Source organism: Euphorbia lathyris, chromosome 1 (assembly GCF_963576675.1).
Source record: "Euphorbia lathyris chromosome 1, ddEupLath1.1, whole genome shotgun sequence".
Taxonomy (NCBI): domain Eukaryota; kingdom Viridiplantae; phylum Streptophyta; class Magnoliopsida; order Malpighiales; family Euphorbiaceae; genus Euphorbia; species Euphorbia lathyris.
In genome coordinates this window covers 11,971,606-11,988,506 of record NC_088910.1, presented here as the reverse complement: position 1 = coordinate 11,988,506, position 16,901 = coordinate 11,971,606, and the positions used below count along the sequence as shown (strand labels likewise).

General features: G+C 33.6%; 2 long non-coding RNA genes across 4 annotated transcripts; one reads left to right on the top strand and one right to left on the bottom strand.

Moving 5' to 3' along the window:
• Positions 1 to 593: 593 nt before the first annotated feature.
• LOC136221903 (uncharacterized) lies at positions 594 to 4,575 on the bottom strand. The gene is made up of 3 exons (XR_010685363.1): positions 4,474 to 4,575; positions 4,004 to 4,103; positions 594 to 668 (listed from the first exon to the last, which is right to left on the bottom strand). It is a non-coding gene; the product is annotated as an uncharacterized lncRNA (long non-coding RNA).
• On the top strand, positions 1,388 to 11,004 carry LOC136215780 (uncharacterized). Of its 3 annotated transcripts, none has more exons than XR_010682837.1 (6): positions 1,388 to 1,710; positions 10,150 to 10,180; positions 10,296 to 10,347; positions 10,460 to 10,530; positions 10,611 to 10,691; positions 10,852 to 11,004. It is a non-coding gene; the product is annotated as an uncharacterized lncRNA (long non-coding RNA). The 3 variants fall into 3 exon arrangements; XR_010682941.1 differs by having other exon boundaries at positions 10,603 to 10,691; XR_010682889.1 differs by lacking the exon at positions 1,388 to 1,710 and adding an exon at positions 9,975 to 10,021.
• The last annotated feature ends 5,897 nt before the right edge of the window (positions 11,005 to 16,901 follow it).

Below are 16,901 nucleotides of genomic sequence, written 5' to 3'. Positions count from 1 at the left end.
TCTGAATCTAAAATCTAAAACTATATAGCAAGAGCTCAATACATAAAATTCTGGATATCTAAATGAGTGCTAGTCACTCTTATTTATACACATCAAGCTAGGGGTAGAATTATAAGTTCACAAGATACAAGCATGGAGATACATTATTTCTGCAGAATTCCCATGACATGCCCCGCGTAAGGTAGGGGACGCCCCGCGTACTGGCCTATTTCGTCAATAATTCCTGCATGTGGACCAAATTCAGATATTGTTGTCTCAACCACGCCCCGCGTAGACTGGGGTACGCCCCGCGTGGTTGAGCTCCTAAGACTTAGTAGCTTGAATCAGGTCTTTTACGCCACGCGTAGCCTAAAGAACGCCCCGCGTATATGAGTCCCTGGATCTTTTAGATTGACAAACTCCCATATACGCCTCGCGTGTAAGGTGGGACGCCCCGCGTAGTAGCAGTTGACTTGGGAGACCATGCAGTTTGACTTTTATGATTGATCTTATCATCTCTGACTAGATGTCTCACGCCCGCGTGGAGGTTGATACGCCCCGCGTATCAGTGGGTTAGTCCCACGTGGTGCCTGTGGATTGAGCAATTATTTCTGACTGGATGTCCCACGCCCCGCGTGGAGGTTGATACGCCTCGCGTATGTCGGTGGGATTTTGCTCCTTACTCGTACCTGAAATACAATTCTCGAGAGCTGAGTTAGCTTGACGTTTTATTTTCTAAAATGAAGATAATTAACCGAAAGTGCGGAATTTATTTTTATTTCGTTATTTTATTAAAAACTTGTTATTTTTGTAATTAAACTTATTTAATTGTTCTAAATTAAGCCGTAAACCACGCTAAAAGATAAGGACGAAATGACCCTATCAGTTCGTAGTTGCTAATTAATTATTGTTGTGCTTTATAATGTCGTTAAAATACTCCCTTGGGTTCTCAGATGGTGATTTGATGAGGTTGGATGCCAAGCCTTCTCCAAATTAATTAGGTAATGTCACGTCCGTGTCTAAAAAAAATTTTGATATAGATTTTAGAGTTAATTATTTACGAATTGAAATATATTATTGGGTTTAATTTAATGTCTTTAAGTTTAAATTAAAATTTTGGGTAAATTTTATAAAAACTTATAAATTTAAAGGACTGAAATTAATATTTATTTTCCAATTACAACATGTTAAATACAACATATATTAAATAAATAAATAATAAAAAAAATGAAATGAAATGAGAAAGAAAAAAACGTGGCAAGAAAGTGGTATTAACAAAACACATGTTAACCTAATGCTTATCCATGTGTTAACTTAATAATAATCCACCTAATGATTACAAACACATGACACATATATTAAATCATCATTTTTCTTTTCATTTAAAAACATTCAAAAAAAGAGAGATAGAAAGAAAAAGAGGGGGAGGCGAATTTAGAAGGAAAGGAAGGGAGGAATAGATTAAATAAATGGAGGGAGAGTTGTTTTGGTGAAAACGAAATTAAGAAGAAAAATTGAGAGGAAGGGAGGAGGTGATTACAAATAAAAATGGAAACAAAAGCTACTCATTCCATTATTATGTTGAAAGTGTTCGGTTTAACGGTTCAACGTCACATACCGACGAATTTTTGATGACTGGCGACATTTCAGGACGACATTTCAGTGACGAATTTTCGGTAATCGATGACGATATTCAGTAACTGTATTTTCGGTGATCGATGACGACATTCGGTAATTGTATTCTAGACTCTAATTATTTTTTTAAAATGTTTTAGGTATGGTTTTGTATAAGTTTAGTCCGGTAGTTTCGTTGAATTTTCACAAGGTTAAAATTAATAATTTATCAAGCCTATGATTTACTAATAAAAATATAAAATTTAGACAATTGTCCTTTAGATTTATCGATGTGAAATTTGGTATTAAGATCTTTAGCCGCATAACGAGTTTAAATGTATAATCGGAATATAAAATTAGCACAAAGTTAGGAATATAAAATTAGTACGGATAGACTCATAGTAGTGTCACAGGTCTAACTGAACCTTCGGTGCTAGTTAATGATAGCAGTTAAGTTTACACGTTAATTACAATTCCGGTAGTCCGATAAAAGTGTACGAAAGTAGTCTGGTAAAAGTGTTTGATTGTTTGATTAAGATTTTAGAGACTTTAAATTGTCGAGTTAAATAAGTTATAAATTAGAAGGGCTAATGCCGATATTTGTTGAATAGAGTATATATAAATTTGAATATAAAAGTTCAAATGTGATTTGAATATAATATACTCTTAGTAGTTTAACGAGATTTAACGAGTCTAAGCAGTTCAAATTCATTATTCAGTTTAGAATTTTTATTTTGGTGATCGAAAATAGTCCGATGAGAATATTTACTTTTAAACGATATTAAATCGATACAATATTTTCAGCTATTTAATTCTTGGAGTTCGATTACATTATGAATCGATTAATCGATGATTTTATACGAATTTTTACAATTTTAGTTATATTAAAATATTATTTGATTTTAACGATATTGTGATTTTGTGATTTTTATATCCATCTAGAGTGATCCGGATTGGTGGTTGTGATATTTGAAGATCATGTTCAGTGAGGAATATGGCCTCTTTACACAGTGTAAAGACCTAATCGGGTATTGGCAGCGAAGTGTGGGGTAAGACCAATATGGGATTAGGCAAGGTTAAAGAGACGTCTCGACTATGTGATTCTTGATAAGTGTGGTTATGGATTGATACATAAGGGGAGAAACTCTAGAATGGATATAAGGTTTGATGTTATCGGTTATGAGTTGATTTTGATATATGGTTTTACGTTTGATTAATTACGAGTTTGATTGACTACGGAGTTGGTTTTATGTTTTACGTTTGTTTGATTACGAGTTGGTTTGATAAACGATTACGAATTGGTTTGAATAAAACGTATATTTGGTTACGATTCGGTTTGATAAAACATTTCTTTGTTTTGAATCGGTTTGATAAAACGTTATTTGATTTAACTCGTTTGTCAAAAACATTGATATTTATTTCGTGATTTGAATTGATAACATGATTTTTAAGTTTAAACTGTTATACTGTCGAAGCCATAAAATATTCGTATATGAAATATATATATTAAGTAGATTATTAAATCAATTCGAGATATTAAATATTGGTTTGGATCCAATAACCGTATTATGAATAATAAAATTTTATAGTAAGAAAGTGAAATATATAATTAAATGATTAGTGTGTCAATCAACGTATCAATTAGTTGAGAGAACTACCTAAAATAGGTAGAACTACGTGGCTTTGATTCCCGATTTAAAGATTAAAAGACGTTCGGGATATGTAGGAAGCTTGATAGAATTATCAAGTTCAAGCCAAATAATTAATAAAACTTTAGGTAGTCCGAATGAATTTTTATCACTACAACAAATGTTATCTATAGCTACAAAAATCTGCTAAGAAATTTCTTTTTGTAGCTAATGAATACTAATAGCTAGAGATATAGTGTTTTTGTAGCTATTAACTAGTTTTTGCTTCGACAACTATATTTTGTAGCAGTAGATAATGTATTAGCTACGACCTTTTAGTTATGATAAAATTATTATAGCAAATTAATTATTTAGCTACAAATTCTACATAGTTATAACAATAGTAATAATTAGCAACTACAAAAGTTAGCTACGACTTAATATTGATAGCTAATGTATCCTAATAGCTATAATTATAGCACTTTTGTAGTTATTACTAGGTTTTGCTACGATAAATATATTTTATAGCACTATATAGTTTTTTTTTTGGCAAATTCCATGCTTATTTTCATCCAGCTGTATCGTGAATCATATTAAATATATCCTCACAATCATTTATTTGTACTTTATTGTCCATGTTTCTATTTTTCCTTAGAGATTCCCGTGATATGGTCATTTAGTATATCCTTTTGCAATTTCATTCATCATTAGTTTACCCCAAACCTCATCTCTAGTCTTTTGTTGAAAATTATTACATTTAATACAGGGATACGGGATGAAACCTTCAAGTCTAGTGTGAGAGAAAGCAAATTCTAAGAAATCCACAGCTCCTTTGAAATATACATAACTCAATCTATCCTTGCATTGCATCCATTATTAGATCTGCAATAAGAAAAATTATAAAGTAAATATGTTTATCTTTATGAAAGAAAGTAAGTATAGAAGGCACCATGATTCATATCCTCAAATTGATTAATTAATCTAATAAAAAAATTTGAACTTGAGTGATTATTTTGTGATTTACGAAGATTATCAGATGCAATTTAACCTCTTTCGGTCATTTGCCCTTAAATTCATAAATTCCTAAATAAGAACAACTAACAATTCTAAAATTCAACAAATAGTCAAAACTAAATCATATCCAAATCACCTATAATCATAATGCATTTAATTACATTAATGCGTGAAATAAATTCCATGTAAGTTAATTGAATAGAGAAATTCAATTTTTTTTTGAACAGTATGAACATACCCGAAACTAGTAATGAAGGAATGAACTGCGACAACGTCTATTGTGAAGAAGGAGCCAGGAAAGCTATGCTCGAGCAGTTGAACCCCACACAGATTATAATTTATAAGGCCGGAGTTGAGCTAAGCAGAGGAGCAGCGCCGCAGCTTCGTGGTCGGAGCCGCACCAAAATCTGGGCTGAATGTGGAAAAAAGCGATTATAATGCGAAGAATAGGGTAGATGAGAGAGAAGGTTAAAGGAAAAAAAAAAGGCTGTGGTTTCCCCACTTACGATGCTCACTTACGATGCTGGAAAATTGGATTCAGTTAAACACTTTTTACCAAAAAAATTAAATAAAAAAATAATAAAAAAAGAAGAAGATTAAGATAAGCACTACTTCCCTGCTCCTACAATTCTGTAAAACGAATTAGATATGATTACGAATTATTTTGAATTTATGTATTTATTTATGATTTTATTTATGTAATTTAATATTATTTTTAATGTTAATAATGACATGTATTATTTTGGAAAAAGTTAAATTATATATGTATAAACAGTTTGCTAAATGTCAATTGCTGATTCATATAAGTTAACGCATATTACAATCTTATAAATAGTAAAAAAATTAATAGTTAAAAAAAATAGTTATATTGATTTATTTTTTTGATAAAAGTTATATATTGAATTTTTATATATCAAAGCTTAGAGATTTAGAGTGTATACAAAGATTTAAGTAAAGATTGTAAATTTTATTTAACATATAAAAATTATAAATTCTATTTAATATAAAAATTATAAATTTTATATAATATAAAAAATTATAAATTTTATTTAGGAATGAGGTGTAAATCTACCCTAATATTTTTTGGAGAAGTACAGATTTACCCATAATTCTATTTTACCCCTAACATTATCAAACTGTATCAATTTTATTCTTATCTAACGGCGAGCCATAACATTTGTTCGAAACTAATGATTTTTCCTGTGCCGAGTTGCACGTGTCAATATGAGGTACCGTCCTTCAAGGTAGTGGAAAAAAGGTGGCACATCACAATCAGTTACTACGTTAGTATCCACATCATGCTTGAAGTTCTTTATGTGAGTAGCAGGGTCCCACATCTCATTGTACTCTTTCAGTAGTGGATATTTGAACTGTTTTGACATGGCTTTAGTTATGATCTTTTTATATAACGGGATCATGTGTGATTTCTGTAATGGTTACATCATAAACGAGGTCTTTGGAGACTTCCTTAGCCAATACCTTCAGACAGAGTCGTATTAACCAGCTTCACTATGATGACTCAATGTGTTTTCTTCTTTTTCTCTAGTGCTGGTCTAGGCTTCATAAGTGCCACGTGTGCGAGTTTACCTTAGCCTCCTAATATCATGTACAAATTGTTTACTTTGGCCATAATCCAACCTATTGGGCCTAATGGTTTTAAAATTCACATACATGTATTACAAATCCACCTTACTAATAATCTAGCAATCACGTTGATCACTCTGCGTGGGGTCCGACTCTCCTGCTTTTTTCCGTTTCTGTTTTTGCTTTCCTCTTCATATTTTTAAGGAAACGGTCGAGCTTCCCACTTTCTCCAATCTTCTCCAACTCTAAGATTAGATGTCTGCAATCTTCTGTTTAATGTCCTTCACTTTTATGGAAGTCACAGTACTTTCCATTACTCCGACCCTTTTCGGGCTTCATTGGGTACTCGATTCGCATTTTGTTGTCCTCAACCGAAAAGAGCATCTATTTCTAGGGAGTATTAAAGGATAATTGTGCTTTATCTTTTTGCTCTAGAGGCTTGTTGGTGCTTCGGTCTCTTCTATCTTTGTATCAAGAAGGCTTAACACATCTAGGCGTGGACTCTTTTCTTAATAAAGGGTTCGGTTTGTGCTCGTCCCACTGTGTATAGCTTCAAGCCCTTTCATAAGGTCCTGTAAGTCCTTCAGCCTAGCCGTTAATGCTTTGCTGTAAAGCTTTGCTTCAGTAGTTACTCACATAACGTTAGTGGCTCCTCCAACGCTAAATTCCTTCACCTGAATGGCCATCGTCTGAAATTTTGCGATAAATTGGCCAACATCTCGCCTTCGGCCTGGACAGTACAATTGAGATCTTGCATCATTTTTCCCTCGAGTATTGAGGTGACGAAATGATCCACGAAAGACTTAGCCATTTGGTTAAAGTCGTAGATTGATTTGAGCAAGAGCTCCCCGTACCAAAAAGGCTACAGATTCTTTCAAGGCTGTCAAGAAAAGACGTCATAATACTGCACCCATGGTAGTGGTTGTTGGTCCCTTGTAAGGTTGCAAGTATAGTTCCAAGGGGGGGTTAGGAACTATTTAAACTTTTTCGCAATTAGGGCAGACTTCTTTTTCTAAAGAAAAAGGTTTGAACAGCGGCGCTGAGTAAACAGCAAGATACTGGCTTAGTCAACAGGTGACTAGGTCAGTTTCTTAGCTTGAGTCAGGAGATAGCACTTAGAGTCTATTCCTGAGCTCAGACGTTCAACGCGCACAACTCAATTTGACCTCTTTACTTGGTCAGTTTTGATTATTTAAAGCAAGCAATATAAATAAGGAGTTAAAGGTAAGAAATACTTCACTCAGCAGATTTATCCAGGTTCGGCTTCTTCTAAGCCTACGTCCTGTCCCCGGAACACGTTCCGAGATTTCAAATCCTCTACTGAGCTCTTTAAAGGTAGAGCCTCAAACCCTTTACAATATCAGCAATTGAGTATGACAAGAGTACCTTCCTCTATACTTCTACTCAATCCTAATCTCTCGCTGAGTACTTAAAACCGAGTACTCAGCCTCTCCTTTCTATCTCTAGAAATGATAAGTGTTTTGTCCTAATACAAAGATGTGCTAAGACACTTTAGACGATTTAATAATCACTCTAGACTTTTACACAGATATAAGAAATGTAGTGTAAGAATTTGCTTTGCTTCTTTGCTTGCAGAACTTGTAGAAATTTGGTCAGCGTAACTGCTTGATCAAGTTCTGTGTTGAATGAAGCTTGTGATGGCACTATTTATAGAGACGTCTAGGCATCGGTCATTTCGAATTTCGAAATAACCATTGGAGGGAAACGGCTATATGTCGTTGTCATCCTGACTTGCTCAGAGCTCTCGGCCAATCACAATCGTGTATCTTCTGTCCTCGGTCAGCTCAGCAGATGGTCTCTCCTTTTATGGTAAGGTCAACTGGACAGCATACTGTGTCGTCTGAACTTTGCCAAAAGAGGAAACACTTTGTCTAGAAGTTTTCCTTCGCCAGCTGCTGTCTTATACGTTTATCGAGACTACTCAGCAGCTTCATCTTGAAGTTGTTCCCGAAGGTCTTCTAGATCCTTCCGTTTGCTGAGTTGCATTTTGTTTCAAAACGGCAATGTCTTGACATATGCGGGCCGAGTGTACTGAGTTGTTTGACTTGGGCCTTGGCTTCCGTAATGGGCTTGGGCCATTTAATCCTTATGTCTTATAACAGTTTTAACTCAACATTGAACAAACACATTAGTAGAATGAATTAAAGCATTTAAACTTGGTGTGTTTAGAATATGTATTTTAATTATACTTAAACAATTTTGTCAAATCAAAATTATGTGGAAAGGTGTTTCAACAGTGGTTGCCTCCATTATTTTTCGAAAATTCTTAACATGTGTTACTGGATCACCAATTCCTCCATATTGGCCAAAAGTTAGGATTTTGAACCCTAGGCATCAGTTGTCGCTGAATTTCCCTAGATAGGCGTGCAAGTGTCTGAGAAGCCCCAATATCCATCTTTTATGTTACTTCTTTTCAGTGCATCTTTTTTGAAGAGTTCCAATATGCCTTTTTGCTAAGAGGGATGTCCTCCTTTGGCTTCGGCTTTCCTGCCTTGGGATGACCGTGTCGGTGGCCAGAATGTTTGGATAGGGTATGGTTTTTGCTACGACCCCAGGATCGATCTTTCTCCTTGGGATTTTCATGTCTGTGTGGAGGAGTTCTTGATTAGGAATATCTCATTGTTGGTGATACGCTTTGGGACCGTGCCCTTAGAGTTTTAGTTGACTCTTGGCTGGACTCTGCTACCTAAACGGTCTTATTTGAAGATCATCCTTTGCATTTCTCAATTTCCATTGGAGAGCAACCATCTCCTGCTCATTGTCTGATTTCTCTCGTTCGTCTCTTTTTTCATGGCGACCATATTTTGGCCAAATCACTAGGACACCTCCTCTGCTAATAGTTTGTATTTAGGATTCAGTTGGGGTGGTTGATGAACCTCTTCTTCGTTGTTTTGATGAACTGGCAAACCCGTTCTAATGCCTCAGTCAATTTATGATTGGATCAGATTCATGGATAAGTACTAGTTTAGAGATAATAGTTAACATACCGAACCTTGTGCTCATACATGTCCATTTATAGTGTTTGATTACGTTAAGGTTGTCACCTCCTTAGGAATACTTATGAGTCTAAGATTCCTAGTCCTTTAAGGAGTCTAAATACTAGAAGGAATTCTTTATCTCATAGGATTCGAGAAGTTTCTATTGTGATTGGGCCCAAATCCAAGTCGTGGCTTTGAGTAGATGTGAATGGGCTATTTATCGTTGGGCTTTGATTGCCGCCAATAGTCATGGGTCTTGCTTTAGACAACACGCGACCTTTCATCTCAAACGAGGGTAATCATGATATCATATAATGTCATTTTGCATGATATCACGTTTTAAGGATAGTTTAAATTTAGCTGTAATATACGAAACTATACAAATTTAACCCTAAAGTTTGCAAAATCAATTTTAGGTTTACATTATCGAAAATTTGAAAAGACTGGTTTGACTTTTATTTAACTGTCAGTTCAAGTCTTCCAAATATCAATTATGTGTACGGTATTTAGTATGTTACTAACATAATTACAAAAAAAAAACATGTTAAAACGCTAACAACTAAGTATAGTTACAAATAACCAACCTAAATTTTAGGAAACTGCTTACATTTATCGATAATCTTGTTTGTAAGATCTGATGTGACAGTTAAATAATAGTAAAACCAGCTTTTTCAAAATTTCGGTAACGTATGACTAAAATTGATCTTACTTAGAAACATTAGGGTTAAATTTACATTATTTTATACATTAAAGTTAAATTTACACTTACCTTAAAATATTAGAGTTAAATTTGACCATTTTCACTAAAAAAAAAAAACAAACAAAAAAAAGACTATAAATATTTACACCTTACGTATAAGGTAAAAGTATGTATCATATTAATTAATCATATTCTTTTATAAATGTGTAGAGATATATAAACTAGAGATTTTTTCCGAAAAATATGTCCACTATTTAATTTAATTAAATAGTCTACATGTTTCAAACGTATCTTCAAATATATATGGTGATAAATATTGATTGTCAAATATATCTCCAATTAACCACTTATCCTTTTATTATAATTATTAAATAGTATTTTTAAATGTTTTATAAAAATAAAAAATCCTTGCATTTATCCCACCCACGCCACTATCACTCTCTTACCTGCCATTATCCCTAACCTCTATCACTCTTATCAATTTGGAGGGAAATTCATTCACTGTAATCACTCCATTTTTTATTGCAATTTTTCTTTTCCGCCAATATATTCTTAAATTTTTCGCTCAATATGTTTAGCTATATTTATGTCTTATTATTATTCTCTTTGAAATTTTGCTTCAAAATTACAGAGATTAGAAAGCCTTTGAAGGTCATATAAAGGTGAGAAAACAAACCCCTCTATCTCCCGTAAGATTTCTTAATCAATTATATTATATATTTCTAAATCAAATTGTGTTCTTTATTGTGCTGTTTGTTTTTACTCTTTTTTCTCCAGGTGAACGTGATAAATGTAAAAATTCAGTTTTGGTATTCAAGTGCAGATTAAGGTATTATTCAAATCTTCAATAACTAAAATTTCATGTGGGGTTTTGCTTTTAATGTTGTATAATACACAACATATCCATAAATCTTATGATTTTCTTTGGACCTGCTTTTGAGAATGAATTTTCCTCGAGAGTTGGAAGTGCCTAGTCCTCGTTCCCATTCTAACACTTTTATGCAATCTACAGGTATGTTAATGTCAATTGCTTTAATATTTTATATTGAGCATTAATTATATACTTCCATCCATAATGGTATAGGATTCCAGGTGCAACAGAAAAGAATATTCATATGGCAGCTTATAAACCAAGGATAACCACATACGAGCAACAATGAGTCTACTTAAACTGTGAGTATTAAATAAATATGTTTTTTTTTTTGTTTATTGTGTTCTGATTTTTATTCTTTTTAGTTTGGATAAAAACGTGATAGCTGTCTTTTTCTTTTTCTTTGATTGCACTAGCCTTTCTTTTTATATTGTGTTAAAAGTGTTTGTTTAATTTTTGCAGGCAGTGAATGATTTTTAAGATGATATAGAAGATCTTACTGGATGTGAAGTTTCACTTTCGAGATGCTTAACATATATGTAAATTTATTAGTATATTTTAATTTTAAGCACTATATGTCAATGTTACTTGCTCTATATTTCTTATTTGGGAGAACCGGATATTTTATAGTCATTGTATTTAGATGATTGTTCAAATTACATTATGAATATAAATTCATCTTATTGTACACAATTGATTTTGCTATGTCACTTTTTTTTTTAGCATTAAAATTTAAGTTGTTACAAAATTAATTTCAAAGCCATAAATTAAGGATTTAGCTATGATTTTTGCAAGCTTATGGCTAAAATATACATATATTTATGGCAAAGAAGTTAATTTAATCAACTACAAATGTTGCTAAATGTAGCTAAAGTATTTTCATCTACTACAAACATTGTTAAAAGTAGCTAAATTATTTCCGTAGCTACTTAAATTAATATTTTGCTACAAGTTAAATATTTTCATTACAATAAATGATATTATTATAGCTACATTTTTGTTATTTTTGTAGCTATATGTATGAGTTATTAGTTACGTCCAACTTAAATTACGTAGCTAAAGCTTTAGCTACGCCACTTCTAGCTACGACAAGCTATAAAATATTTTATTGTAGCTAAATCATTTTGTTACAGAACTTTTTCACTTTAGCCACAATTTTACCCGTAGCTATATATGCTATTTGGTGTAGTGTATCTATTAGAAAATAAGTTCGGTTTTCAGGCTGTTAGAAGTTGGTTATTCTATCTTCCATTCATACCCGATGCCGTTTTGGGTCGGGTGTGACAGGTAAACATCTGGTTTTTTTACTGTTAGATTACTTTATAGTATGTTTACTATCTTTATTTCATTTCTTTTTTAATTTAAAGAATTTTAATTTTATTTCCTTGGAGCATTTTTCACTATTGAATTTTTTCAATTGCGTCTTAGTTTACCATCTTGCATTCTGAAGTGTTTATGTTATATTAATAATTGACTTTGAGCGAAGTTTATATGAGCTTCAGACATATACATGGACCTTGAGTGGAGAGTGAACAATATTTTAACTACTTGGGTAAGGAAGCTTTTTTTTTTTTGAAACAAAGAATAGATCTTTTATAGATGAAGCATCAATACATCAGCAGCTAAAGACTGGTTTAGAAACACAGGCTCTAAATGCCAAATACAAGGCGTAACCAAAGTTAAAGTCTCCCTTGCAATTATATGGGCGACATTATTGGCAGACCTACGGTTAAAATGAATAGAATAATCTGAATTGACCGATAGTATATGACGACAAGCTTCCATGTACAACAACCCCGTATTCCGAAACATCCCGAGAATCAGATTGTATAGCCAAAACCAGACCTTCAGCGTCGGTTTCGAACTCAACATGCGACCAGTTCCTGCTGCAGGCGAGTTGGAGAGCTTTTTCTAGGCCAACCGCTTCAGCCATTCTCGGATTCAGCAGTCCCATTCGACAATCTGCAAAACCAAATATAAATTGTCCCTCATGGTTTCGAAGAACACCACCAAACCCCGTCTTATTCCGGGCATCGCAGCATGCCGCATCCACATTAAATTTCAGCTGACCATTTAACGGAGCCTTCCATAGTGCAGCACGACTCCCTATTCCGGGTAAGGAAGCTTATATTGAAAAAGTTAAAAATAATAACATGGTATGTTTTTAGTTCCGTTTGATCCTAAACGACCCATCTAATGAGTTGAAACATCTATTTCAATTCTTTTCTTGCAAGGATAGTTAAATTGTGGTTTATGTTCTAACTATTTACAACTGTTGTGCTATTGTGTGACTATTTTTGGATCAAAATGTGTCTTTCTATTTTCTTCGCATAAAGTAATACATAGTTGTATCATTTTCTAATATTCTCCAAACATGTGCACTCAATTGATACAAGGTTATGAAGAAATGGAGCCGGAACTTCAATAAGCCTCTGCTGCAAGGTAATTAGGTCTTATGGTAAGTTCAATTGAACAAATATCTTGATTTTACCTATTTTTGAGTCAAAAAGTGAGTATGTTTGTATTGTTTTGTGATGCTCCATTTATATTGTCAATTACTCTCTGAAATGGTAATTGATCCATTATATTTTGGTGTCCTTAGGAAATAATATGATATATGGAAGTATTATGTGTCTGATATTGCTATATATAAATCTTGATAAATGTGTGTGATATAAATCCTTTAGAAGTTTACCAAGCTCTAATTGCAATTTAATTATTATAATGGGTTTCAATTAGGCTTTCTTTTATTAATATGCCTAAATTTCTTTTGAGCCTCAAGGTATTATTTTGGTGGACTTAAGCATACTATTAACTATGTCCGAAGATGTTCACTGCTGCACATTTCACTTGATCCTTATTAAGACTTTATACTCTCTCCATTGTTTATTTGATTGAGTATGGCCGAAATTCCCACTTCCACGTGGAGCTTGCTTCGACTCACGTAGAGCGTGCCAGGTCATCACGCGGTGCCCACTGAATTACGATAGTCAACCTTATCCTTGCCTCAAGTCAACTTCAGTCCACATGGAGCTTGGACAGTGAGAAACAATTGATAAACTTGTTGTGCTAATTCTGCAAGTGCACGGTTTCGTTTGTAGTAATAAAAATATCGATCCCACAGGGAACGTTTTGATAATAAAAACTGTTGTTCTGATTGAATTCGTTTTCTCGAGGTTAATAGAAAAAATCGTTTAAGGTTTAATTGGTTCTATTTCTAATTTTGGTTATAGTTAAAGATTACAATTTATGAAAATTATATTTAGATTAAATTTCATTTCAAGGTTAATTTATACTAAGCGAAAACACAACTTATAACTTTGATTTGTTTAGAACGATATAACAAATTATCAATTTACTCAATTTAAAAGCATTGAGCTGTAATCAATCTTTCCCCTTGGCCTAAGACTGAAAACCTTAATCAAATTCAGTGTTTATATCCGATTAATCGGCCTCTCGTAATGACCAAATATAAATCTGAATTTGCTTAAGTGTCCAACAAGTTAGCATGAAAAATACTAAAATCTCTTTATAAATACTTTTGCATGAAAACACCCGTTAGAATTACTTAAAGAGTATCGCTAGATCAAACTTAAAATGAAACAATAGTAAAGATGGAATTGAATTAAAAGATATTAATTAGTTTGAGTTAAAACATCTCAAGTTAATAGAGAATAAGAAGTTTGAATGGCATTTGACTAGGAAGAGTTCTAGGTTGTTTACTCAACTTCGTAGGTTCGTCAGACCGTGGGTCGCCCCCAACGCTGGTTCTTCTCGTTGAATCCTCGAAATAGCACCCCTCGGTGATCTACAGAGTGTAAACTCGACTTGAGTAAACTCTAATGCAAATAATAAAATTTGTATCTTGTATCTCTAACTATTTGTACAACTTGTAACTTTATTTAACAAGTTTGTGTAACAATTTTCTAACATTTGAACTCTGAATCCTTCCTCTATTTATAATCTTCCAAGAGGTACGCTGAAGAGATGTGTCTATTGGTGAAGAGTTGCCTCTATCCGGATGAAAGGATGCATTTCTTAGAGAAATAAACATGTTAAATGTGCTAAATGCCTTCGCTGTTTCTGTAGAGATACAAGAATCTCGTACGTGATTTAGGGAAGAAGGAAGGAGAGCGCACGTTGCTGGCTGCTGGAGGCATGTCGCAGTCGAGATTATTGAATCTCGATCGTGATTCGCCACTTTCCTTTTCCTCATTGTTTATGCACTGAATTCTCTGACGTGCTTTCAGATTCTCGTACGTGATTTTCACAAAAGTTTAGTTTCTCACTCATTTCTACTCCATATTTGCTCCTATTTGGATTTTTTCAAATAATTAACACCCTGCACACAAACAATAAATACCAACGTGAAATCTTTCCAAAATAATATAATTAATATATTTTTTACATGAAATTGACATATTTATGCATGCTAATTTAGGTATATTTTGGGCTTATCAAAACTCCAGGAGCTCATTCACGCGGAGCGTGACCTCTTCTACGTGGAGCTTGGACCAGTGAGAAAATATTGAAAAACTTCAGGAGCTCATTATTAAGCGATTTCCGCAAGTGCACGGTATACGCTTGTAGTAATAAAAGATATCGATCCCACAGAGAACGCTTTTCACGAAAACTTATTTTAATTCAATTTAGTTCAAGTCTTTAGGTTTATAATATAGAAAATTGTTTAATTAGTTTGTATTGGTCTAGATTAGAAGAGAAATATATGTTGAACTTAGAATACAATTCTGTCTTGAGACTTGATTATAAGACAGAAACTTTTGTGTTTAAAATAAGAAATGCACAAAACTTACTCGCATTAAGCAAAGAAAGCAACTATAACTTTGGTAAGATTATAAACATGTAACAATTCATAAATTTACGCAATTAATGGGCTTTGAACCGTAGAAACATCTCTGGATCGGAGCAGATTTCTACCTTAATCAAATTGGTGTTCTATGTTTGATAAGCCGACTCAACGATCATATCATCCATAAATCTTAATTCTTTTAAGTGTTCAACAAAGTTTCCTTATAATTATATGAAATATCTACGTTTTAATGAAAACACCAGAACCTTACTTCGAAGGTAACATCAAAGTAACAATAGAAGAATATATTGAATAAAGTAAATGTGTTATTATAGAATTGTGAATCTTCACAAGTTAACATAGAAGAATAAAGTATGGATAGCATTTTAAATAATTTGAGTTCCGGGTTGTCAATCATTTCCTCAAACTTCGTAGGTTTGTCAGGCCCTGGGGCGCTTCAGCCGTTAGTTCTTCTCGCTGAATCTTCGGAATAGAGATTGTCGGATCTACTACCAGAATGTGAACTTGTCTTTGAACAATTCTTAAATCTAAACTAATCGCTACCGTGTTTGTAATTAATCTAAGAACAACTTGTGTACAATAAGTTTGCTTTTACATAAATGTAATCTAATATCTGGTTCTCTTCTGAATCAGAATTTCAACATAATATTTGCTCTCTAAAACTATATTAACCAACTCCTTTGAATTCTGAAATGAACTCTTATTTATATATGCTGGAGAGTTGTGTTTGAAGGGTCGTATCCACTGTGAAGAGTCGTTTCTATCTACTCGAACAGACACATTTCTTGGAATTTCGTCATGTGAAATTACTGCTAGAATGGCTGCTGGTCGTACCGAGATTTTGGAATCTCAGTTGCGACCTGGGGAGTAAAAATTTGCTCAGAACGAACTTGTCCTCCGTGCCTGAAATTAGCGTGTCGCGACCGAGATGTGGAAATCTCGATCGCGACACGGGCTTTGATTCCCGATCTTTGACTGTTCCCGTCTTCTCGTATCGGTCTTCTGATTTACTCGTACTTTTAGCTCGTAACTCTGATTTTTCTCTTGTTTTTGGTCCGTTTTAGCTCCTATTTTGATTTAACCAAATAATTAAGTATCTTGCATCAAAGAAACATATATAGACGTAAAAGTACTCTTATTTAATATAATTAGCACGATTTCACGATAAAACTGACGTAATTATTAATAATATTTTAGGTATATTTTGGGCTTATCACTCATCTACGCGGAGTTTGGCCAGCTCCACGCGGAGCATGGACCGATCAACATTTGGAGATCCAGTCTTCGAATATATGAACTCTACAACAAATGAAGAAGACCTATTTTACGCGGAGAGTGCTCACTTCCACGTGGAGCGTGCCCTGAAAATTCAACAGAAAATGTGAACTATCCCAAAGACCTTTGTAATTACGATTGTGCCCCCCCAAGCTTGATTTGTGTATAAATAGGAGTGCTTGGAACTCGTTTAGGCATTCAGATTTTGTGTAATAAAACTCTATCACCTTGAGAGCTTGTGTAATCATTCTGTCACTCCATCGAAGTTCCGTTCCATCCTTATTCCCCAAGCTCGAGAGTTACACCTCTAAGTCCTACGAGACGGATTTGAGTCTGGTTAGCTAGTTCTAAGGGTTGATTCTTCTTCCTTTCATACTTGTTAATTAGCTTGCACTCTTCCTATGTA